General features: G+C 39.8%; 1 protein-coding gene across 4 annotated transcripts in view; it reads right to left on the minus strand.

Annotated features, from left to right (window-relative positions):
• The window catches only part of tspan18b (tetraspanin 18b), an 87,364-nt gene that overhangs the window by 47,925 nt on the left and 14,790 nt on the right, over nucleotides 1–24,649 (minus strand). Inside the window, exon 2 of one of the 4 annotated variants that reach the window (XM_028449033.1) lies at nucleotides 12,400–12,414. The exons of the other annotated variants lie outside the window; for them this stretch is intronic. The gene's annotated coding sequence lies outside the window, so the exon portion shown is untranslated. The remainder of the gene's footprint in view (nucleotides 1–12,399; nucleotides 12,415–24,649) is intronic. 4 annotated transcript variants of the gene reach the window in all.

Here is a 24,649-nt window from a genome sequence, read left to right on the forward strand (position 1 = left end):
AACCTTTTCAAACTTTTTGAATGCTAAAACAAGGCTATTGCTAACGCTATACTAATGCCAACGCTATGCCAATGCTAACGCAATGCTAATGCTTGTGCAATACTAATACTAGCGCAATGCTAATGCGAGCACAATGCTAATGCTAGCACAATGCTAATGCTAGCACAATGCTAATGTTAGTGCAATACTAACGCAATGTTAATGCTAGCACAATGCTAATGCTAGCGCAATGCTAATGCTAGCGCAATGCTAATGTTAGCACAATGCTAATGTTAGCACAATGCTAACGCAATACTAATGCTAGCGCAATGCTAATGCTAGCACAATGCTAATGCAAGCACAATGCTAATGTTAGCGCAATGCCAATTCTAGCACATTGCTAATGCTAGCGCAATGCTAATGTTAACGCAATACTAATGCTAACGCAATGCTAATGCTAGCACAATGCTAATGTTAATGCAATGCCAACGCAATTCTAATGCTAGCGCAATGCAAATGCTAGCACAATGTTAATGCTAGCACAATGCTAATGCTAACACAATGGTAATGCTAGCACAATGCTATTGTTAGCGCAATGCCAACGCAATGCTAATGCTAGCACATTGCTAATGCTAGCGCAATGCTAATCTTAGTGCAATAGTAACGCAATGTTAATGCTAACGCAATGCTAGTGGTAGCGCAATGCTAATGCTAGCACAATGCTAATGTTAGCGCAATGCCAACGCAATGCTAATGCTAGCACATTGCTAATGCTAGCGCAATGCTAATCTTAGTGCAATAGTAACGCACTGTTAATGCTAGCGCAATGCTAATACTAGCACAATGCTAATGTTAGCATAATGCTATATTAATGCTAGCGCACTGCTATTGCTAGCACAATGCTAATGCTAGTGCAATGGTAATGCTAGTGCAATGCTAATGCTAGCACAATGTAAATGTTAGCGCAATGCTAATGCTAGCACAATGCTAATGCTAGCGCAATGCTAATGTTAGCGCAATGCTAATGCTAGCACAATGCTAGCGCAATGTTAATGCTAGCGCAATGTTAATGCTAGCACAATGTTAACGCTGATGCTAACGCAATGCTAACTTTTTCAAACTTTTCAACCTTTTCAAACTTTTTCAACTTTTTTCAAACTTTTTCAACTTTTTCAACCTTTTTAACCTTTTTCACCTTTTTAAACCTTTTTCAGCCTTTTTCAACCTTTTCAATCTAACTGATTTTAGCGATTGTTGCTAATTATTATTACAACGTTAAGGCTATTGCTAGGTTAATGCTATGCTAATGTAGTGCGACGCGGGCCAGCACATGCATCCTCACTTGCATTTTCTTCAGGAAATGCAAAAATTCTAGTTACAGTTAATATCACAGGTAATATCTCTTATGTTCAGTAAATGGATAATTCAGTATATAGATAAACCGAAGAGCGATCAGTTCCACTTTTAGCAGCCGTTATTCCACCATGTATCGTTTTTGACATGATCAGACGTGTTTGTGACCCAATGCAATGCAGCGGTTGGACAAAACAATGAATATTGTCTTAAATTGACTATTTCTGTGGTCATATGAGTTGAGGAGGAGAAGGAAGACCATTAATGATTTACTGCTGCTGCTGCTGCTGCGAGAAACACACACGCTGCTTCAGCATGTGTTTACACCTACTCATGCTTGAAGGTACAAAAAAACAGCCTCTTTTTAGAAGCACTCTGAAAGTGACTTTTCAGAGGGCTAAAACTCTGGGAAAATAAATCTCAAATACTATGTTGTTGGGATTTTTGGAACAATTAGCGAAAATAATATGAAAAATAGCATAATACTGGACCTTTAACTTCACTCTTAAACTACTTTCTAAGGTGTTGTTTTATTGCGATTCACGCCTAAAACTCAGCTTTCAGTGAATTTGTTGGTGCAGCAGAGCATTCATTTACTACAACAGTTGTACTCATGGCTGTAGGCGACAGGCCTGTCTTCTCTTTCAGTGGATACTCCATTTCAGCTGATAAAATGGATGATCTGCAACATTTCACCCATCAGCTGATCAGACTGAAGCAGGCAGAGCAAAGCAAGCTAGGAAAAAATGGAGCAGCTGATTTATTTAGATGGTTGCACTGTGGTTGCGCAATAGGTTAACCAATTAAACATGGAGCTGTTTCTTACGTACTGTGCAAGCACGATGTGTAAATACAATTAGCTGCCAAGTTTTTTTCATTGCAAAAGTGAAGAGAAACATTGGCCTGAATCTTCTCACAGTAAGCAATATCTTTGTTACCTATTTAAATTAAACAGCAGAGTGGATTAGTTCTTAAGGACCTACTCACACTAGCTAATCACACCATGCACTTAAAGTCTGTATTGCTGTGGAACCGTACTGCCCATGGAATGCCTCACTTGCACAGCACAGTTGGGAGAGGTGTTTTTAAACATGGCAAAAAAGAGTTAACTTCACTCTTTATTACAATTAAAGCTGCAGTTTGCAGAATCCTCTTTCTGCTCCTTTTTGAAACCAAAACTCAACCTCCCTTACCGGTGTCTTTTGTGAACGCTCTTAGCGACTTTTTTCTCAATAGACGAGTGACAAGTGTATGGACTTTATCTTGTGTTATTGGAGATTTGTGGTGTTTTAGAGACTCTGATATGAATACACATATCACTGTAGTTACTGTCCTGAGCAGCGGTTGCTGCCTTTGAATGTCCCCACCAGAGGGATTGATAACCATCACTCCGCATCTAGACTATAAAATGAATTCCCATCTGTTCTCACTCTGTCTCTGACACCACTGTGTGTGTGTGTTGTGGACCCTGCACAGTCACGGAGGTCCGCAAGGACACAAAGCGAAAGCTATCTGTTCCTCCTCTGTGTTTGTGGCTTTAAACTGTTGCTTCTTCACCTCAGTCTGCCTCTTTCCTCTTGATTTGCTGTGTAACTGATGTGTCCAACGCTGTTATGGAGAGTTCTGCTTGAACGTCTGTCATTACACTTTTACTACCGAGGGTACCTCAACACGTCTGACTTCAGATGAGCAGCCAATAATAACGCCAAAAACAGTTCACGGAGCACACGTGTTTGTAGAAAGATCTCTGATTGGTTGACATCCAGATTCTAGCTCCTGGATTTCTAAATGTCATTTTACAGCCAGGAGAAGGAGATGAGATTCACTGTCTACTAAGAACACTTTGATTACAATATGGTCAAATGATGCCAAAAAAGTTACTGTACATACAGTATTGCAGCTTTAATGGGGAACAAAACAATTACGTAGTGTACAGGTTTACTCTGAAATTTGATTTCCTCTTAAAAGTCATAAATATTTATTAACACGAGTAAAGTGCCTGTTGGAAGTATGCATTCATATAGTGGGTGTTTAAGTAGAGTTGTCAATTATGGCCAGATGAGTATATGTTTGAAGGTCAGCCATCGAGTTTGTGGGATTTCCCCTCAATGCCACTGGCATCAGCCCAATTCATCCAAACGTGGCAGCGGTGCAGCAGTTTGCCGAGCCTTCTTGCCCAGCCCAACTAGCTTCATTCCTGGGGATGACAGGCTATTACCTGCGCCTCCAAACTTCAAGAACTGCCTTCTTTCATCTCCGTAACATTGCTAAAATCAGATCTATCCTGTCTCAGGGCGACGCCGAAAAACTAGTCCATGCTTTTGTTACCTCTAGACTGGATTATTGTAATTCTCTTTTAGCAGGCTGCCCGAGCAAGTCGCTTAAGACACTTCAGCTGGTTCAAAATGCTGCAGCACGTGTACTGACTAAAACTAGGAGAAGAGATCACATTACTCCTGTATTAGCCTCTCTGCATTGGCTTCCCATAAAATATAGAATAGAATTCAAGATTCTTCTTCTCACTTATAAAGCCCTAAATGGACAGGCACCAGTCTATCTCAAGGAGCTTGTAGTGCCATACAATCCCCCCAGAACACTACGCTCTCAAAATGCTGGACTACTCGTTGTTCCATTCATCTCTAAAAGTAGTATAGGAGGAAGAGCTTTCAGTTATCAGGCCCCACTTCTCTGGAACCATCTACCAACCACGGTTCGGGGGGCAGACACCCTCTCTACCTTTAAGGTTAGGCTCAAAACATTCCTCTTTGATAAAGCTTTTAGTTAGGAACCAGCTCATAGCTCATAATTAAGATGCAATAGGCATAGACTGCCGGGGGGGGGGGGTCTGGCATGCTCGGTTGGAGAGAGGTTGGAGAGGGCGTTAAGAGAGAGGTCATTTAGGTTAGAGAGGGACCGGAGAGGGTCCCATTCCTCTTTCAAACACTCCCTCTATGTCTGCTTACTCCCTTGTGTGTTTGCTCCTGTACTCCTTCTGGCTTTTGTCTTGCAGGTCCGTGGGATCCTCAGTGTGGAGTTACAGAGTCTCAGCGGCTCTGTCTCCACCCTTTTCTCTGCACACACCCAACACAGCATAACGTGGATGGCTGTTCATCATAGGAATGGGATCCACACAAGGTTCCTGCTGCTTAACAGAAGGTTTTCCTTGCCGCCATGATGAATTCATGTTGGGTGTGGGATACATATGTATGTGTATATACGTATATATGCATATGTGTGTATCCATAAAATGAAGAGTCCGTCCTTAAGACTGCTCTACTGTAAAGTGCCTTGAGATACCATTGGTTATGATTTGGCGCTATACAAATAAAGATTGATTGATTGATTGATTGATTCCTTCCCCACTACTCCTCGACCACTGCACCACTGAGAGAACTTCTGAAAAAAGACGCACCCTGGGTGTGGACGCCGGCATGCTCTGCTGCTGTCTGCCGGCTCAAGGCTCAGCTCACCTCGCCTCCTGTGGTGGCACACTTCGACCTGAACAGTCCCACCATCCTCACCTGCGATGCCTCTAACGCGGCCGTGGGGGCCGTGCTGTCCCAGATCCAGCTGGGCATGGAGCGGCCTGTTGCATTCACCTCCTGATCACTCACCTCGGCAGAACAGAAAGATTCGGTGGGGGGGCGTGAGGTGCTCGCCTGCGTCTGGGCGTGCGAGCGCTGGCACATGTATGTTTATGGGCGACACTTCACGCTTCGGACTGATCACCAAGCCCTCGCAGCCCTACTTTCCACGGCTAGGTCAGGGCACAAACCGCTGAGGATCCACCGTTGGTCGGAGAGGCTGCAGCGTTATGACTTCACCACTTTATTCACTCCGGGTAGGGACAATGTAGTGGCTGACTTACTGTCACGGGCTACTGCTGACACCATACTTAACCCTGACCCGGACACAACCGAACCTGAACTGGTGAACATGCTCCATGACCCTCTCCAGGCAACAGTCTCCCTTCTGGACCTCCAGCAGGCTTCAGAGGAAGATCCTGTCCTTTCACAGCTCTGCACCTTTATCCGGGGGGGCTGGCCCTCGACTGTCCCAGAGCAGCTGGTGCCTTACCACACAGTCAGAAACGATCTGTCCTGCTGGAACACTGTTTGCGTCTCCCGTGGACTGTGCACAGTTGTTCCCAAGAGCCTGAGGCCCCGTGTCCTGTCCATGGCCCACGAGGGACACCTGGGCATCGTGAAAGTAAAACGTTGCTGCAGGGACCTGGTGTGGTGGCCAGGTATTGACCGGGACAGAGGTGATGGTGAAAGACTGTGCAGCTTGCCTGGTCAGCGGGAAGACTGGTCCACCACCATTGCCATCACTGCAGCCCCTACAGTGGCCGACTGCGCCCTGGGAGCACATCCATATGGATATTTGTGGGGAGCTCCATGGCGTCCCACATCAGCAGCGGTTCCTTCTGGTCACCTACGACCTCCACTCAAAGTGGCCAGAAGTTCTGGCAGCGGGGTCCATCACGACTCGGGTGGTCACTGACTTCCTCGTCTCCCTGTTTTCTCGCTGGGGTATCCCTACCACCATTACGACGAATAATGGCCCACAGTTTATATCAGCGGAGTTTGCAGCCTTTCTTGAGGGCCAGGGAATAAAACATATTCGCACGGCTTTCTACCACCCCGAGGCAAATGGGGGGTTGAAAGATTCAACCAGACTCTGAAAAATGGGATCAGAGCTCACTTGGCTCACTTTCTCATCTGCACTGCTCAGCACCCTATTGCACTATAGGGCGAGTCCACACTCTACCACCGGCAGCTCTCCGGGACTCTTGATGATCGGGCGGGAGCTCCAGCTTCCCCTGGATCGACTGCGGCAACCTGCGGTTCTGCAACCAACTGCAATACCTCAACACAGCAGTCGGGTTAAGGAATGCCAACATCGTATGAAGCAGCAGTGTGACAGGAAACGGAAGGTGAGACCATCCGATGTCGGAGTGCTGGACTGGGTCCATGTTCATCGTCCAAGTCGGAACCATAAGCTTCTCTCCTTCTGGTCTGCTCCAATGCAAGTCACTTGCAGGCTGGGGCCAGCCACTTTCCTCCTGTCTGATGGATCCCAGTGGCACGCAAGGCGACTCAAACGGGTTGCGGAACCCTCCAAGGCGCACCACGGGACAACGAACTTTGACTCCATTGTTGGGGACTTTGAGTGTCCTACTGCGCGGCTGGAGGTTCCAGCCGGACTCCAGCCTGAGCCAACGGGACCGTCGGTTGATCCGGCGGCTAATCCTGCTAGAGCCAGAGTCAGACCGAGTTACTTGAACGACTATGTTACAGACTTCTGACTTGAAAGTGCTGGACTAGAGCATAGTCTGTCTTGTGGCAGAATAATCCACATGACTATGCTGGTAACTGGTAGTCTACCCAGTTTACCTAGTTAGGGTGTTGTGTTCAATTGTAACAGAGATGTTCCATTGTTCTCTATGGGGGGGGGGAAATGTTGTGTACGTGCCACCCCAGCACCCGTTGTGACTGTGGGTTTTTTACGACCGTATGACATCAGAGCTGTTGTGAAAAAAAACAACGGGGTTTTTTACGGCACGCAGTGTGTGGGTGTGCTAGTGTGTTTTGTGTGAGGCACAATAAAGTTCTTCAGCAGCTAACGGGTTGCAATTCGTAAGTTACTTACATAACACACACATAAAAGTGGAGGAAAAGATGTTGATCACTCTCCATAGGAAGAACGTCTGTTCAACAGGTGAAGGAAGGGGCAGAGCTTACCCTCACAGACAGAAAGCTGGAGGATCAGTGGGGATTGGGGACCCCCTCTGTGTAACGGAGGTGGTGGACATACACAGATGCACTATATATGCTCCAAAAACATAGGATTAAACTCCACAGCAGCTCGTCTTCTTCCCACTGCTGCATCTTCCTCCCTCCTGCAGCACCTTGTCCTCATGCGGGGTTCCTGCCTCTCGCTGGTCTCTGTAGATCCTCTCCCTCCAGAGTCTCATGTGCACCTCGTCCTCCAGCAGTGCCAAATAAGCCATTGTGCGTCTTCACGCATTAGAGTGTGTTCCTTTTTACAACAGCTACCAGTGTTGCAGCCAATTGATCGGCAGTTTTGCGCAATTATCATGTGATTACAATTATTATTATTAATATAAAACTTTGTAGGCACGCGCACAACACTCACTCCCTGCGGGCATCAGTATAATTTTTTTCTCCTCCGTTTTTGCAAATGCATCCTTCAAATAATATATGTTGTGAAATGTTCAATGTGTTCAATTATTTCACACAATTTCTAATAATTTCACAGAACTGTCATTAATTTCATCCTCCTCTTGTTGGCGTCAGAGTTTCCCGTTTCTTATGATTTTGTGTGTACGGCAGGGTCAGAGCTGCCGTGGAGGTGCGCACATTATCTTGCCAGGTTTTTTTTTTTAATAAATTCCAAACTATGCTTATATATGACGTACGCTTTCTTTTGTACATACGCAGCGTAAATGAGGCCCCTGGACTTGGATTTAATTTTCTTAAAATGAAAATTCTAAAGATTTTAATGGTAAAATAGTGGTTAGCTTTTCTGCCACTAAACTTCAAAGAATACTGTATATGATGCAGCGTATTATTTAAATTAGGGAAAAATAAATTTTGCTGTATTTAACTCTATTTTGGGTTTGAAAAAATTGCTCATGAACTTGAAAACATATTTATTTTAATCTTTTCCTCTTGGAAAGTTCAATTCTTTATAGAATTCCTTCAGAATGTCACCATTTATTAGGCCCTTCACAAACAGTATCTGTATGCTATGCTTGCGGTCGGGACACATCGGTTGGCATTGGTCGACTCTTTGCCTGAAGGACACAGTCTGTGTTTTAGTGCAGTGAACCACAAATTATGTCTTGCATACCATGCTTTTATAGCAGCAGTAGATCAAAATTTAATAAAGCTACATCAAATAATTATGAGAAAGTGAGGTGTTCTTTCTATACTGTCCAATTCTTTTTCCTTCCAAAAATGACAAAAATGTATATCAGAAGTTGATTTGTAATCACACTTGTTCACATTTCATTTAAGTTTTAACAGAAATACAAAATGTCTCGCATGCTTAAGGCACCTTTACAGGAGACAAGAATTAAAATTTAATTTCAGTTTTGAATTCACAGTAAACATTGTTCCATGTTTTAGTGCCTAGTAGCAGAGGTCTGAACAGCACTGATATAACCCACTCAAGTAGAAGTACATTGACTTGATTGGAATTGTACAAGTGCAAGTACGCCATACATAAAATACTCAAGTACAAGTAAACATTATCTCAATTAAATAGTACTCAAAGTAAAAGTTAATAGTTATTTTCAGACCCCACGTTTATTTTTGGTAATAAATCTTGCCACGGTTCCCTTGCATACAGTAAAAATCTCACCTATAAACTTAAAAAGGAAGAGACCAAATCTTGCACAATTGGAACTTAATTTATTTTATATGAAGGCATATGTATAAAATAAAAGGTACAATTAGTTTTTTTTAATAAAATAACACCAATGAATTCAATTCAAAATAAAAAAAAATTCTCAGGCTCTAATAAATGTATGGACTCTAAAACAGTGCCATGCCAAATGTACCATGTCGGTAACAACATAATAGAATCCCCAACCTGAACCCAAGAAAGTGGCTGGACGTTGATCAGAAATGGCAAGACTAAGAACATATGGATTATATTCAATGTGCCTTTATAAACATTCATAAAGAGACCATGAAACGGAAATAAAAAAACAATCACAAAAATAACAATTTACTCAGTAACTGTTGGGTGTAGAAATGTAACAAATGACTTTACTTCTTTAAAAAGCAAAATTACTGATTTAGAAATATACTGAAAAATGTACAAGTACCCAATTACAGTAATGTGAGTACTTGTAATTTATTACTTTCACCTCTGCCTAATAGAGCATGAAATGTTTTCCCAACAATTTGCAAAGATCCAAGCAGTTACCAGGGGAAAAAAATGAATCCCTGAAGTTTTTGAACCGGATAGAAGTTTTTGGAAAATCTCATCACCAACTTCAGCAGTCTTTACAGCAGGACTGTAAGGTTCAATTTCAAACTGTTTGAACTTTGACCATAATGACTAGGGCAGCTTTTACATTGAATTTGGGCAGAGAAAAGCTGATACCTTGATTGGTTTGCGTTCACACTGCACTTTAGTAATGCTATAGTTACTCCATCAGCAATAATAGCTTCTAGTTTTTAATACCTAATAACACAAGTTGTAGACTGCAAAATGTGTCTGATTTTTCAGCAGTAAAAAGCAGTAGGGAGGAAAAGTAGAAGTACAGGTAGTCAGTGACTCCCTCACTCACTTCTCCTCAGCATGTCACAAAGCCATGTGAGTGTTTTCCCTGAGCTGGTAGAGCCAGACATTTTTATCTCGTTAAACATGTTAAAACCTCGTTAGTTCGGTGAGGTTCAATAACTCCCACGCTCCTGCCCCTTTTCACTGTTTCACGTATCCATATGAGCGTTTTTTATTGTCTGAGCTGCATCGTCTCCCATAAACATGCTAAAACCTGCAGTGTTGCAGCAGTCAGCTCTTTGTTAGAAGAGTGAATTTAATTAGAAAAGCACCACGTCCAGCCAAAAGAAACACACTAGAATGCGCTTGCTTCATCCCCTCTAGACTTGGTCTATATGTTCGCACAGGCTCAAACAAAGTGGACCTTCTGGGCAAACAAATCCTCGAGCAGTTAAAAGGCTCCAGGATTTGTCCGTGTAAACGCACCCTAAGAAAAGTAAAAAGCACACCTGCAACACACTTTTTAAGACCTCAGATGAGATAACATCACAAAAGATGTTTTATATGTAAACTGAAGACAGTAACGACCATTGGTCCTTACATAGATTTCGAGTTAACATGCTGTTAACAAGCTGAAGTGAAAACACTAGTGTCTACCTTGTGTGAGTGTGTGATGGTGGGGAAGGAATCATTAGCCAGCCCTTCCCCCTAACTTCCCCAGTTAGGAGTCGTAGCCTGCTGTGGATTTTTTTAATCAAAAGAATGCTCCGTCTCACTGATGCTGCTTACGCTAAAAAGGAGTCCATATATACGAGAAACCTGTGGCGCATCTCAGCCTGTTGGAGGGAGCGAGGCCATGTCGTTACCCCCGCGGAGCTGCAGGGGAACCAAGATGAGGACAAAGGCAGCAGAACATAGCCAGTTTGGAGAAGAGAGAGAAATGGTTGGCCTCTTTAAAGAGATGAACTACACTAATAAAAAAATAGAATCACATTATTTTACTTATGTCTGCTGAATTTTACAATATTAATCTCTGAGTTGAAATAAAGAAATACACGTTTAGCTAATTGTAATATATTTTTTATGAGCTACATTTAAGCAGACATGGGATCCATATGCACTAAATATTAAATATATAAGTGTTACTCTCGGCACACAGGGTGTGGGTGGGAGAGATGCATGCATGTTTGAGGTTGGTGTGGTTATCTCTGCCTGGAATGGCAAAGTGTTATTAGCCAACTGGGATGCAAACCCCAAATTACAAGTCTGCTAGTCTGTAATTCAGAGGTCCTGAAAAATAATATCATCAAACCTAGTTTTCACAACTACTGTAAAAGCTGTTGCTTGTCATCATAACACAAGATCCATCCAAAATCTTTAACCAGCACTGTTAAATTTAGGTTAAATCAAAGCAAACATCCCAGATTAAATTCTGGGTATCCAAATAATGGTTAAATTATCAACAAAAAATATTTTCACACATACTGTATTATACATAGATTTGAAGTACCAGTAAGTAAGTAAGTAGCTAATTAAAGTATGTTTGTCTTAAAAAAAAGTTCACTTCAAAAAAGATTATCCTACATCATTCATTTAAAGACCCCATTAAAGGGGACATATTATGAAAAATCCATTTTGCAGTTTTTTGTGATCACATATGAGGTAACTTGAGTGCAAAATTCTGCCATCGTTTTTCTCCCTAGCAAAGGAGTGATGGGTACCGATAAAACTAAATACAGAACTTTCCGGTACCGCGCCTCCACACTGAACGTACACTGTAGTGTATGCACTATTTGTTCATGCGAAGGTGTACTATGCTTTTGTGGTTCTGTTCTATCGCCTCGCATCACTGATTTGATGTGTTTGTGACACAATCCGACGCAGCAGATGGAGAAAACAGATGATTACCACCTTAAATGCACTATTCCTGTAGTTAGAAGAGCAGAGGAGGAGAAAATAACTTAGCAGCTTAATACTCCAGTGAGAGTTTGAATGACTGCTGCTGCTGCTGTAAGACCCTAAGCGCTGAGATGGACTCACAAAAACAATAGCCACTTAAATATCCATGTGTTTTACTGTAATATGCAGTTTTATGACTGAAAACAATAACAGTGTATGGAAAGAAAAACATAAAATCGCTTTGGTGATCACTGATCACCCTGTAAAAGAGCGAGACATGAAGTGAGTGAGCGACTCTATAAACACGCCCACTCATGAATATTCATAAGTAGGCCCCAGAACTGCTCAGAAAGTGACTTTTCACAGAGGGCTAAAACTCTGGATAAAAGGCAAGTTTGGGAAAATAAGCTCAAATACTATGTTTTTGGGATTCTTAGAACAAATGGAGATAGGTGAAAAATTGCAAAATATTGTCCCCTTTAAAGGTGTTGCCTTTGGCCTTTACTGCAATTACAGGATGCAGTGGAAGCAAGATGCAGCAAAGCTTTGGGCGCTAGTTCTCCATGCTGGGTTCTTTCTTATTTCTTTATGTTGAATGCTTTTAGATTAATTGTTGTATTTGGTGCTGTATATCTACAGTTGAATTTAACTGAAATAAAAATTCTGGATTTAATGACTTAACAACAGCTGTAACATGGTGTAATTTGTTGACATTGATAATAATGCCATTATCTGGGTCATCATTACCAAGCTAAAGTCCATTAATGTGAGCACTCACCACAATTTATGACACAGGCAACAGTGCGAGTTTGTGTGTGTGTGTGTGTGTGTGTTTATGAGCAACATTCATATTATCATGTTATGCCCTGTAGCACATTGTTAGTAATTAAAAATAAACAGGATACTTACACAGGCTCCGCTCCCCTGTAAGCAAATGAAACAAAACCACAGAGCTGAATATGTAAAAATGAGAAAAATAAATAAATAATAGGCCACCTTAACATCAACAGATGACTAATGTGGACACACTGAGACATTGCTACATATTTTCCAATATAAAAAGCAGCAGCACTCAAAGAGATAACCCTGGGAATGGAAAGGGAATGAAAGGAGGAGGAAAAAGAGCCACTTGTGGCTGAGGCAGCAGAAAATTAGAAATCCTAAAAGCTGGGAGCAAGTCCCATTTCATCAAAAAAATCTTGAGTTAGGAGACCAAAGAATCATCAGGCCAAAAAAAGTAATAAAAAAGAGGCTGTACAAGCAGATCTGAATAAAGCTCAGTGCGCTGTATCATCCATCAAACATCAGAACAGAAACACAGCCCATTTCAACAATGTTGAACAAAGCCCACGGTGCTGTTTGGTCCTTGTCTGCCAGATTTTATGTGAAAAGTGGGCCAGAAAAAATACCTTGCTCCACAACTTTTTGGTTTGTTTTATTCCTAAAATACCTTGCTCTGGGTAATCTTTATGGGTAAACAGATTTCTCTCAGGTACATCTAAAAATATTTTTTTTTTTAAATTGTCACTCATTTCAAGTGAAATGAATATATGATTCCTGACACATAGATTGAAATATATAAATATAATATGCACAGGCGAATAAGAAGGGTGACTTTGTAATCAATCCGGAGTGGTGTGCTCATACATTCACACCCTCATCAGAATCCTGGCCGCACTGTTCAGGATGTATTGAAGCTTATTAAAGCTCTGGCCAGGGATCCCAAGGAGGAGCGCGTTGCAGTAATCCAGCCTGGAGAAAACAAGATTCTTTGCATCTCAAAAGAGAAGTGAGTGGCCATACCCAGGTTGGTGACTGTTTTGTAAAGGGGTATGTTTTAGCTGAAATATGTATTGGTAAATTAACCAACCTGGTGTGGAATTCCAATCAGGGAGGCTTCAGTCATCATACATTTATAACTGTGAATTTAACATTCAAAGAAGTGTTTCTGAAATTGGCATCCAGGGACCATTTTGGCAACACAAGCCATAGGTTATGTATGGAGTCATTGGAATAAATATCGTAAATAGTAAAACAATTTGTATAGTACAATGATATGATTTAAGGAGACATTTTTTTTTCCTGTAAGAAGTCCTTGGGGACTAACCAGGCGTTTCCACTAGATACGTCTCTGCTGCGCCACGGCTCCAATCTGGTTTTCTCTACTGGTTGCGTTTTGAGTGCGCTACGGTCAGTCTGGTTGACGTCACGAGACCAAGGAGTTCTCATGATATTTACATAATCGCGTGAGAATGCAGTTAAAGCAAGTGTTATGAATTTCTTTTTTTTATTTTTTATTGTGAATTACAATGACATATACAATCAATCAATCTTCAATCTTTTATTTGTATAGCGCCAAATCATAACCAATGGTATCTCAAGACACTTTACAGTAGAGCAGTCTTAAGGACAAACATATGTATCCCACACCCAACATGAATTCATCATGGCGGCAAGGAAAACCTTCTGTTAAGCAGCAGGAACCTTGTGTGGATCCCATTCCTATGATGAACAGCCATCCACGTTATGCTGTGTTGGGTGAGTGCAACACACCCAACACAGCATGACACAGCACTTTATTATATACAATAATAAAGTGCAGCAATATTCACAAACAAGTACAGATACAGACGGGCAATTATGTGGTTAATAGAGCCAGGCAAATAGATTGAATGACATATATAATTAGAAAAAAAAAAGAGAGAGAAAAGAGAGAGAAAGGAGAGGAAACATAAATTAATAAAAATAAATAAATAACAATAAAGAGATGACAGTAGGGATGCAACGATTCACTCAACTCCCGATACGATTCGATTCACGATACTGGGTTCACAATAAGATTCTCTCACGATTTATTTTACAAAATGTAACTGTAGTCAAATGATGACTGAAAAATATTTCTTTATTTTTTTTGAATAGAAAATACTGTATTATTTTTCTTTTATTTTTAAGCCATGGAGGAGGACTATTGGTTGGCCTCAAAGAGATTCTGGCAAACTGTCCGGCGCCTTAGGAGGGGGAAGCAGTGCTTCACCAACACTGTTTACAGTGCAGGGGGGAGCTGGTGGGGGGTGCTCCGGGAGCATGGGGTCCGGGGCCCTCAGCTAAAGGCTGTCCGTTCCCTGTATGACCGCAGCAGGAGCCTGGTTCGCATTGTCGGCAGTAAGTCAGACCTGTTTCCAGTGCATGTTGGTCTCCGCCAGGGCTGCCCTTCGTCACCGGTTCTGTTCATTACTGTTATGGACAGAATTTCTAGGCACAGCCAGAGACCAGAGGGTGTCCGATTTGGGAACCTAAGGATCTCATCTCTGCTGTTTGCAGATGATGTTGTTCTGTTGGCTTCATTAAATCAGGACCTTCAGCGTGCACTGGGGCAGTTTGCAGCCGAGTGTGAAGCGGCCAGGATGAGGATCAGCACCTCCAAATCTGAGGCCATGGTTCTCCACCGGGAAAAGGTGGCTTCCCCTTTCCGGGTCGGTGGAGAGTCCTTGCTTCAAGTGGAGGAGTTCAAGTATCTCGGGGTCGTGTTCACGAGTGAGGCTCAGAAGCGCGTAAAAGGAAAAGAACAACAAACAAGATGATCAAACATGAGGCAAGAAGGAAAGGAGATCATATTACTTGGAGATTTTAATGTAAATTGGTTTGACAAATCTAATCGTAAAAAGCTTAAATCAGTTGCAAATAATCATGATTTATCTCAAATAATAGAAGGCCCAACCAGAATAAGCAAATCAACTAAAACCTGAATTGATCTGGTATTCTAGATTCCCAACCTTTGTTGTCTTGTGTACCCCTTGAGCCTTTTTGTCATACCACGAGTACCCCCTCACTCATACGTGTTCATAATTCTCCAAAAGTAAAACAAAACACAACTGAACATTCAACGCAAGTCATTTTATTTCATCTTCTTAAATTGAAAAATTAATATTCAGGCATCACATGACATCAACATCAAATTATGTTGCCTTCAAGGCATTAAAAAATATAAATATAAGAAATAATAGTATAGAAAACGTTTGAATTATTAATCAGGGCTCTACACTAACTTTTCCAGTGGTAGCACTGGTGCGACAAACTTTCTCAGTTGGTCGCATCAGCACAGAATTTGGTCACACCTTTTTTGCCTTTTTTTGAGCGGGGGTGGGGAGAGTGTACAGCATAGCCATGCATGCTAATGAATAGTTTATTTAACTGGCGTACCGTAGTTTTGTATGAAGTAAAGATTGACAATGACTCGAGATGTATTTGCTAAATGTTTTAATGTTTTAGTGTCAATATTAGGTTTTTCTGCAACAACCAGTGGCTGAAGTAGCAGGTCATTTCTTTTATATACTTTTAAAAGAAAACGTAACAATTTTTTTTAAACAACAGCATAGCATAACAACAGGTTACATGTATTCTGTTTTTTAATTTTGCAGAAATGCTGTACTTGAATTAACTGAAGAGTAGCATAATCAACTTAGCATCTGCATTGCTTCATCCCATGGAATTAAATTCAGAGGGTCCAGCTCTTATAGTGGGGTCTCCTAACCCTCTTCCCCTGGTCAGAGGTCTGCAACCTTTACTCTACAAGGAACCATTTAACCTCATCTCACCTGGATTAAAGTCTTCCTGGAGCTAAAAAATACCTTCTCAATGAAGACAATACAGTGCAAATTATATACAGTTAAAATTATATAGAATAAGGTTTCATTTAATTTGATTTGATTTTTGTTGATCATGTAAATAGAAACTTAAAAATAGTTTAAAATAAAATAAATTGACATCAAGAAATAAAACAGTGTCTTTCATCTTCAAATTCTTATGCATCTCAGTTTACATGAACACAATGTTATATAAAGAAGTTTTTTTTTTAGTTAATGTATTTGAAATTCTACAAAAAGTAACTTGAATTTGATAACACATGGTCATGTGATCAACACATGCTAATTGCTCATTTCTTGCCACACATAAAACATGCATATTTAACCATCACATTGGTGGTTAAATGAATCTGTTCCCACACATTTAGAATCTCTATTTTCTTCCAGAATAGTGTTTGTGTTGGTTTAATTATCTTACCAGGGATTTAAAACTCAGTCATTGCACAACGTGATTTATTTTAGGTTTACAAATTGTTACATCTTGATTTTATTTGTCATTAATCATTAATAGCCTCTGTAAAAAATAACTTTATTTCAGTAGTTCTTTTTAAAGCTTTAGGGAGCCATTGCACAAGAGTCAAAGTGGCACATTAGGCCCCAGAGCCTCAGGTTGCAGACCCCTGCCCTGGGAGAACCAAAGCTGTACATCTGGCCTGGTATCATAGTCCATCAGTTCTGGTCCCTCCATGCAGATTCAGATGAGCGTGTACGCTCTATCGCTGAGCTCAGCGATAGAGCGTACACGCTGCTCTCAATGTGAGCGCGCACTCACTGAAGGGCTCGTTATGCCTGGCTCTGTTTGCGGACCACACGCACTCCAAAGGAGCACATTGGTGTTTATAGACCTTTTCGCTGTGACATCATCATCTGGGACATTTGCCTTAGCAACGCCCTTTGCCATTTTAAGAGGGGTTTACATTTGCCTGACAACCGCTATTTACACTATGTACCGTGGACAACATGAAAGTTTTACTCAATGTTGTACCAATATTTCAACAGATTAGAGCCAAAGGCCTAGCACCGATATGAAGATAAGTTACATCTGGTTGGTTTAGAATCATGTCCATACCAAACACCTCAAGGTTCATGGAAAAACAACCCGACAAAATGGCCAGATCTCCAATGGTCTGCTATTTAGGAGTAGCTCATTAACAGCCCTGGCGTCTACACAATGGAGAAGATGAGGACTTACACAAGCTTGGATGCATATATTTTCTTTAAGGTAGGCTTATGTATGTGTTTGTGTGTCTATATAGGCCTGTGTCATCATGATATTTGGCTTGTTACACGATGTGGCTATGCTAGGCTAGCACCGCTAACAATATAATAATAATACAGCCTAAATTAAAACATAAATGGGTATATGAAGCACATTTGTTTATTTAATATACTTATAGTTCATAAACAAGTCAACACATTTACTGTTAATTTCACGTTGCTTGTCTTCAAGTTAGACATACTAGCCATAAACATTTCAGTCATTACTGAATAAATTACAATTTAAATGTAGGCTAATTCATAATCAATGTCATAAAATCAGTAAGGAAGAAATTAGATTCTCAAAATACACAACCTACCATTAACGAAATGTCTACTGCAAACAAACGACCACTTTCATTTTGGGCTCCATGTAGTTCCATCTACGTTTATTCGCCTCAGTGCTTGGTTCCATATTTTCCATTTCTGGCCTTTTTCTGACAGTATTCTGTAAAAGACTATCTTTTCCTTCAGCCAGGCATGGTTATGACAGCCAAATACTACGCAGGATTTGGGCACTATACAATAAAAATCAGCCAGACTGCAAAATCAGCGGTAAATAGCGGCTGTCAGGCAAATGATTACCATTCTTAAAATGGCGGTGCACGTTGCTAAGTCAAGTGCTGACATCACGCGAAAAGGTGTATAATAGGTGCCATCACCGTTGCATTACCCGCAGGCCAGTTGAGAGAGCGTGCAACGTCTCATCACCCGCAGCACTGCGGGCTGAGCCAGCCTCCACTCCTAAATCCTCGGTCAACCTGGCCACCAGCCAATTTGCAGTGCCACCCTTTAAACAAATCATTTATATGGCTAAAAATAAAAAAGGTGAAATAAACAACTTAGAAAAAGCCCTAAATGAAACAAACTGGTTCACCTATCTCTTACATGATCATTTAGATGAAAACTGTAAAGCATTTACAAAAAATATTCAAGACACAATGAGCCAATTCCCAGTGTTGTGCTAGTTACTGAAAAAAGTAAGAAGTTACCGTTACTCGTTACTTCATTAACAAAGTAACTCAGGTACTATTTTGATTACTTACATCAAATAGTAATGCGTTACTGGAAAAAGTAACTTTTGAGTTACTTAGAATTAAAGAATGCATTATTTATTTTGGGTCATTTGTGTCCATACAGCTTCATATTAGTGCTGTAATAATATAATAATCCACTGTTGATCAACTGCTATAAAACAGCAATAAATGATGTGCATATAAAGCACAAAACTAAGAAATTAAAACAGTAATTTTTCAGCCTTAGCACAGTAATGTAAAGTAAGCTCTGCAAATTCCAGGTGCACATTCTGCTGTTGAAAATGCTTATAAAAATAAATGTGGAAAAACTAATTCACAGCATTTTTCTCAGCGACACAACGCTAAACATATCAGGCTAATGAGCTGCTGTTAGCAGTGACTCAGCAGTAGTGACAGGCTGCTTATTTACAACAACATACCTTGCAATAGTTTGGCTGATCTGTCCCTGGATAACAGTCACAGTCCGGCCCCAGCGTTAGCTTAGCTTCATCTTTTGAGGACAAAAATAATACGTGTATTTCTACTCTGAGAAGCTCGTCCTGTTCTCGCATTGACTCGCCATGATTGGCGCATGTGATGTAAACAGAAACACGCTGACAATGCTTCTTCTTCTTCTGTTTTACCGTGGTTGGCACGGCATCCCGTAAAAATATGTAACGCCACTGTAAACGGGAAGTACACTGCAGCTAGCAAAGTAACGGACAAACGCACCATATTGTAATGGAAACGGCGTTATTTTTTTAGAAAAATATTGCGTTACAGTACGAGTTACTGTCAACAGTAACGTTGGGGCGGTCCGCCCAACACTGCCAATTAAAAAAAAAAAGCGGAAGCCATGCCTCAGAAAAAAACACCTACCACGGCTGAACAAAAACATTTGCACATTGACGAAACAATGCGACCAAGCACTTAAGTCTTCTTTGAAATAAAAAATGATCACGAATAGACATTTTTTCCTCTCTTAGAAACAAAGAAATCAGACAAGCAAATTTCTTTATCAACGCTATTAAAAATGCTAATAGTAATACTAAAGAGGTCTGGAAACACATCAGGAAAATGACAGGAAACTTTATCTTAAACATCCAGATCAGGGAAAAAAACTAAATGATTAAATGACCGATGATCCAACAAAAATGGCAACTGCCATTAATACTAGCACTGACAGACACAGTCCCCGCTATGAAGAGCCCCTTTTTGATTTGAGCCCTGTATCACATCTGCAAATTGACAAGATCATTTGTGGTCTAAAAAATTCAAAAACCAACGATGCATTCGGATTGAGCACAGTGTTCATCAAAACACAAACTATCACTCTTATCGCCTGTAACCAATATTATAAAATAATCTATAAACTCAAGCACTTTTCCAGATTCATGAAAAATTTCAGCAATTACACCAATCCACAAATCTGTAGACCCAACAGAAATATGTAAATATAGACTGATCAGCTTCCTACCCGCAGTATCTTAGATACTTGAAAAGTGTGTAACCGAACAACTTTCTTTTGATCTCCACCAAATGCAATTTGGCTTTAGGAAACACTACTACACAGAAACAGCCATATGCTTTCTTCTAGAATAAGTTAAACTGAACATTGATCGACACCGCATGAAAAGTGGGATTTCCGGCAGTTTTCGTCACTGTAAATTGCCGTTAACTCTGAGTCAACTGGAAGTTCCAGTCAGCTCCAGATAACTGCCAGGAATTGCCGTAAAACTCACAGCACAAGGTGAGAAAGTCACCCCCCCAGCTTCTAGGACTGGGCAAGGTTTTCACATGTAACCGACCATGCTGTGATCTATACAAATGCAAATCAGGACTGTATCCACTGAAAAGGCACACAAGTCTCTGGGAGCCAACATGTTTGTATGAGAGCTTTAATTCCTCTTTAAAGCAGAATAAAAGTTAATTCCTCTTTAAACTGACCTTGTAAACACTTAATTCTTATTGCACATTTTATTCATTATGTGCATTTATTTTGTCCTTTTGTGTGGTTTTCCTGTAAAATGTATGTTTTTTTGGAATCATAATATGTACTTGTGTTGTCATTTTGCATTTTTTGAAGTCACTTTTGTGTATTTCTGTTTTCTGATTTTGCTTGTCTGTTAGTACTATGGGTTTGCAATCATTTTTTGTTTTTCTTGTCTTTTTGTGTATTTTTTGTTGTCATTTTCAATGTGTTATTTTGTGCATTACTGTTGTTGTTTTGTTCATTTTTGTCATAATTTTGTGTGTTTTTCTGTCATTCTGTGTATATTGTGTTGTAATTTTGCATTTTTGGAGTACATTTTGTGTACTACTGTGTGTTTGCAGAGTCATTTTTTGTGTTTTTCTTGTCTTTTTGTTTATTTTTGTTGTCATTTTCTAATGTGAGCCATTTTGTGAATTACTGTTGTCATTTGATTCATTATTGTTCGGCAAGGCAAATTTATTTGTATAGCACATTTCATACACATGACAACTCAATGTGCTTTACATGATCAAAAAGTGTAAGTGAAAGAGTATTTTCTGTGTTTTTCTTGTCTTTTACAGTGTTTTCCTGCAATGTTGTAACTTTTTATATTTTTTTACTGTATTCTTGCTTTTGTTTTGTGTGTTTTTTTTGCCATTTTGTACGTTTACTTTGGAAAATTAGACCAAGGGCTGCATGTGGAAAGAACAAAGAGTTTTTATTGTAAATGTTTTTTTTGTCATTCTGTGTATGTTTGTTGTTGTCTTATGTTGTGAGACATTTTGTGCATTCTGTTGTCCTTTTGTGTACAGTATTTTTCCTATAAAATGTATGATTTCTGGAGTTAATGTGTATTTGTGATTTTTTTTGCTGTTTTTTTTTCTTGTATGTTTTTTGTAATATTTGTGTATGTATGTTGTTGGAGATGTAATGTATTGTAAATTGCCCAACAACTTATGTGACAAGTTAAAAAGCAATGCACACATAGTTTAGATTAAAACACTGAGTTCATGAGTTTAAATACCTAAATAACAGTTAAATGTAAAAAGACAGTTAAAAGTTTTTAAAGGAGACATATCATGCTTTTAAATCCTTCCTTTTTACATATAAATCATACAGTTGTGGTTTATATAAAGCGGAACTGCAATGCTTGGGTCTGAATTCCTCATTATTATAGCTCTACAGGCCCCTTTTCTACCCCTTTTCTGATGTGCTTCTGAGAGCAACTCGTTTTGGTGCGGTCTCTTTAAATGCAAATGAGACACTTCATACCCCGCCCCCTCTCCAGGTTGCAGAGGTGACACTCGGTTCAACTGCACCCTGTTCGGCCATTTTTGTAGTTTGATAGAAGAGATACGGTTATGTAGCGGCGCAGAAACTTTTTATTCACACGTTATTTACAAAATGTCAACAACAGAAGACTTGTCCATCCAGCTTTACATGTTCGAGCCAGAATCGGACCCGGCGGAGCGAGATGAAAATGATGATGAACCTGCAGAACCCCAACAAGTGAGCTAACACAAGCACCGAGCTAACACTAGCGCCAAGCTAATGTCACGAAATACATTTTAATACAGTCTTTTCTGAGACAAAAACGGCAAAATGAAATGACTAATGAAAACTCGTAGGCCATATCATCAAGGATCGAGCACACAGCGCTAACATATGAAGACGGTGCAACTGCTAATGCTAACAAAACAATGACAGGGACGTCTTATCATCACACTTTTTAGCATTATTTACAGCTTACCGAAGTGCTCTGTTGGTCGTCTCCAAAGATAGAAGGAATTGAACCCTCAATCAGACAAAGTCTTTCGGCAAATCCTTCTTTATACTGGCGGAGGTTGCTGAAGCAGTCATCCTTGAAGTGCTTCGCACACACAACAATGACCTTACCCACAGATGTGGGTACATTTCCATAAAAAATAAAACTCAACCAGGCACTTTGAAAAGGTTCTGATGCTGGGAGATGGTGTAATGAAGCGTGTGGGTTACTACATCCAACAACTGAACATTTTGACTTATCCTCTCGTAACTTCAGCATCCTTGAGCTTGGACTACAAAATAAAAGCGAGAAATAAAAATGGCGGATTGCTCGAAGTGTTGGGCCTGGAGTCAATGTCCTAATTTGGCAGTTCCGCTGCAAATACTGTGATGTTATTGTTCAAAAAACGTACTAGAGAATCGAAAAATCAAAACAGATTGAAAAATATGACCAAAATAGAATATAAAGATATCAACGGAGCACCTGAAGAGACTAATTTGAACTTTTCTGTACTTCTAAACACTTTAAATATACAACAAAATGCATTTAAGGGCTAAAAAAGTGGATTTAGCGTATGTCCCCTTTAAGAGTGTTAAATTGACATGATTTGATGATCAAATTTTAATATATATTATTTATGAGACCCTAACCCTACAGAACCAAATACACAGATGAATTGTGACCCTGTTAAATAATAATAGATTTAAAGTGAACGTCTATTCCTGCTGCTTCACCAAAGTTAACTTTTATTTGTTTTTATTTTTTTATAGGTAACGGTGCAGCTTTTACACAACTCAGACGGAAACGAAAAGCGTTATGATCACATACAAGGGTAAGATTTTAAGAAAAAAGAAAGTATAAGTAAATGTAAATGTATCTGACCTGACACTATTTGTTATTTGTTGTGACAGACTGAGTTCGCTCCACAATTCGATTGTGACCTTGTATTTGATGGAAACTCTCATTGCAAGTACAGACGTGTGGAGTGGACACTGGAGTTCTTATATGTAAGTAACTTTAATCTGGAAAAAAAATCTGTTTTGTTGTTTGTGGTGTTATTTTATATATTTATGTCTGTTGCCTTTCTTTTTCCCAGTGGCATGTAAGACATACTATGAGACAGTCTGGAAGAACTTCAGATTTAGTCATTCAGACCTTTGGGCTCAAGCAGAAGCCATGAAAGGTGCAGCAGACAGAGGAGGAAGAGGGTCAGATTTTTAATGACATCAGAACAGGTGTTACACAGAGCATGTGCACAGAGCCAAGTAGAGCTTAATCTATTCCTATTATTTTTGTACTATGTGAATAACGCTAGTGACATTTTGGAGGGAAAAACAAAACAAAATGGCTGACATACTGGCCACGGTTACATGATGTTTTTTAATTTGGAATTTTTTATTCCGAATGAAATCATTTAGAATTAAAGTGTTCTGCTACGTGTTTACATAGAAATGGTAATTCCCAAACAAGGTTTACATTGAAAACTGGGATATGGGATATAGAGCGATTCACTCAACTCCCGATACGCTTCGATTCACGATACTGGGTTCACGATACGATTCTCTCACGATTTATTTTACAAAATGGGACTGTAGAAAAATGATGCCTTAAAAATATTCCTTTATTTTTTTGGGGAAAAAAACTATGAAAAACTATACTGTTTTCCTTTTATTTTTCATTGTCAAAAGAATCCCTTGATAAACTATTCAAAACAATGCAATTTAACTAAAAATAAATCTTGAATGAAAAAAATAAAGGAATAATACAAATGAAGAAGAAGCCTATTAATTTAAATTATGGTTCTATAGTAAATAATGCAAAACTGCATAATAGTTATTTTTAAAAGTGCAACTGAAAATGTATTTTGTGCCTTAACAATTGGACTTAAAAAACCCCCCAGTAATTTAACTGTATTTACGTCAGATATTTGTTTGGACCAGCAGAGGGCGCTGGTAACCCAGTGGTCGGTTGGCATGCAGATATCTTGCAGTGAAGAATAGATGCTATGCTAACAGACAGAGCTAATAGAAAAACTTGACTTTTACAGATATTCACGTAATATTACAGATATTTTTTCGGTGCTAAAGGGGTAAGGAATCACTTATGAACATGTTTAAAAGCAGAAGGCGGCCAGAAAGAAAGTATTAGCAGATTCCGCCCGCCGCCAACACTTCTGGATTGAAAAAAGTACTGCGATTCAATTTTCACAGTATCGATGTGAATAGTGATACCTATGAATCGATTTTTAACTGCCTTACGATTAATTGTTACATCCCTAAAAATTGGTTTATTTGGCTTTAGATAATTCCGCTTTAGGTCTAGGAGTTGGGAAGGCTCTGATTGGACAGGGGGAGAATGTGACGTATCACGTCTATCAGGAAAAACACACAACAAACCTTTAATTGTCGGCTAAAACTCAGAACACCTTTATTTTGATTGTAGTTTTGATTCAGCAGCTCAACAGTAACATGATTTCAGTTTGGAACTAATCACTGGTAAAAAAAAA

Source organism: Gouania willdenowi, chromosome 6 (genome assembly GCF_900634775.1).
Source record: "Gouania willdenowi chromosome 6, fGouWil2.1, whole genome shotgun sequence".
Taxonomy (NCBI): Eukaryota; Metazoa; Chordata; class Actinopteri; order Blenniiformes; family Gobiesocidae; genus Gouania; species Gouania willdenowi.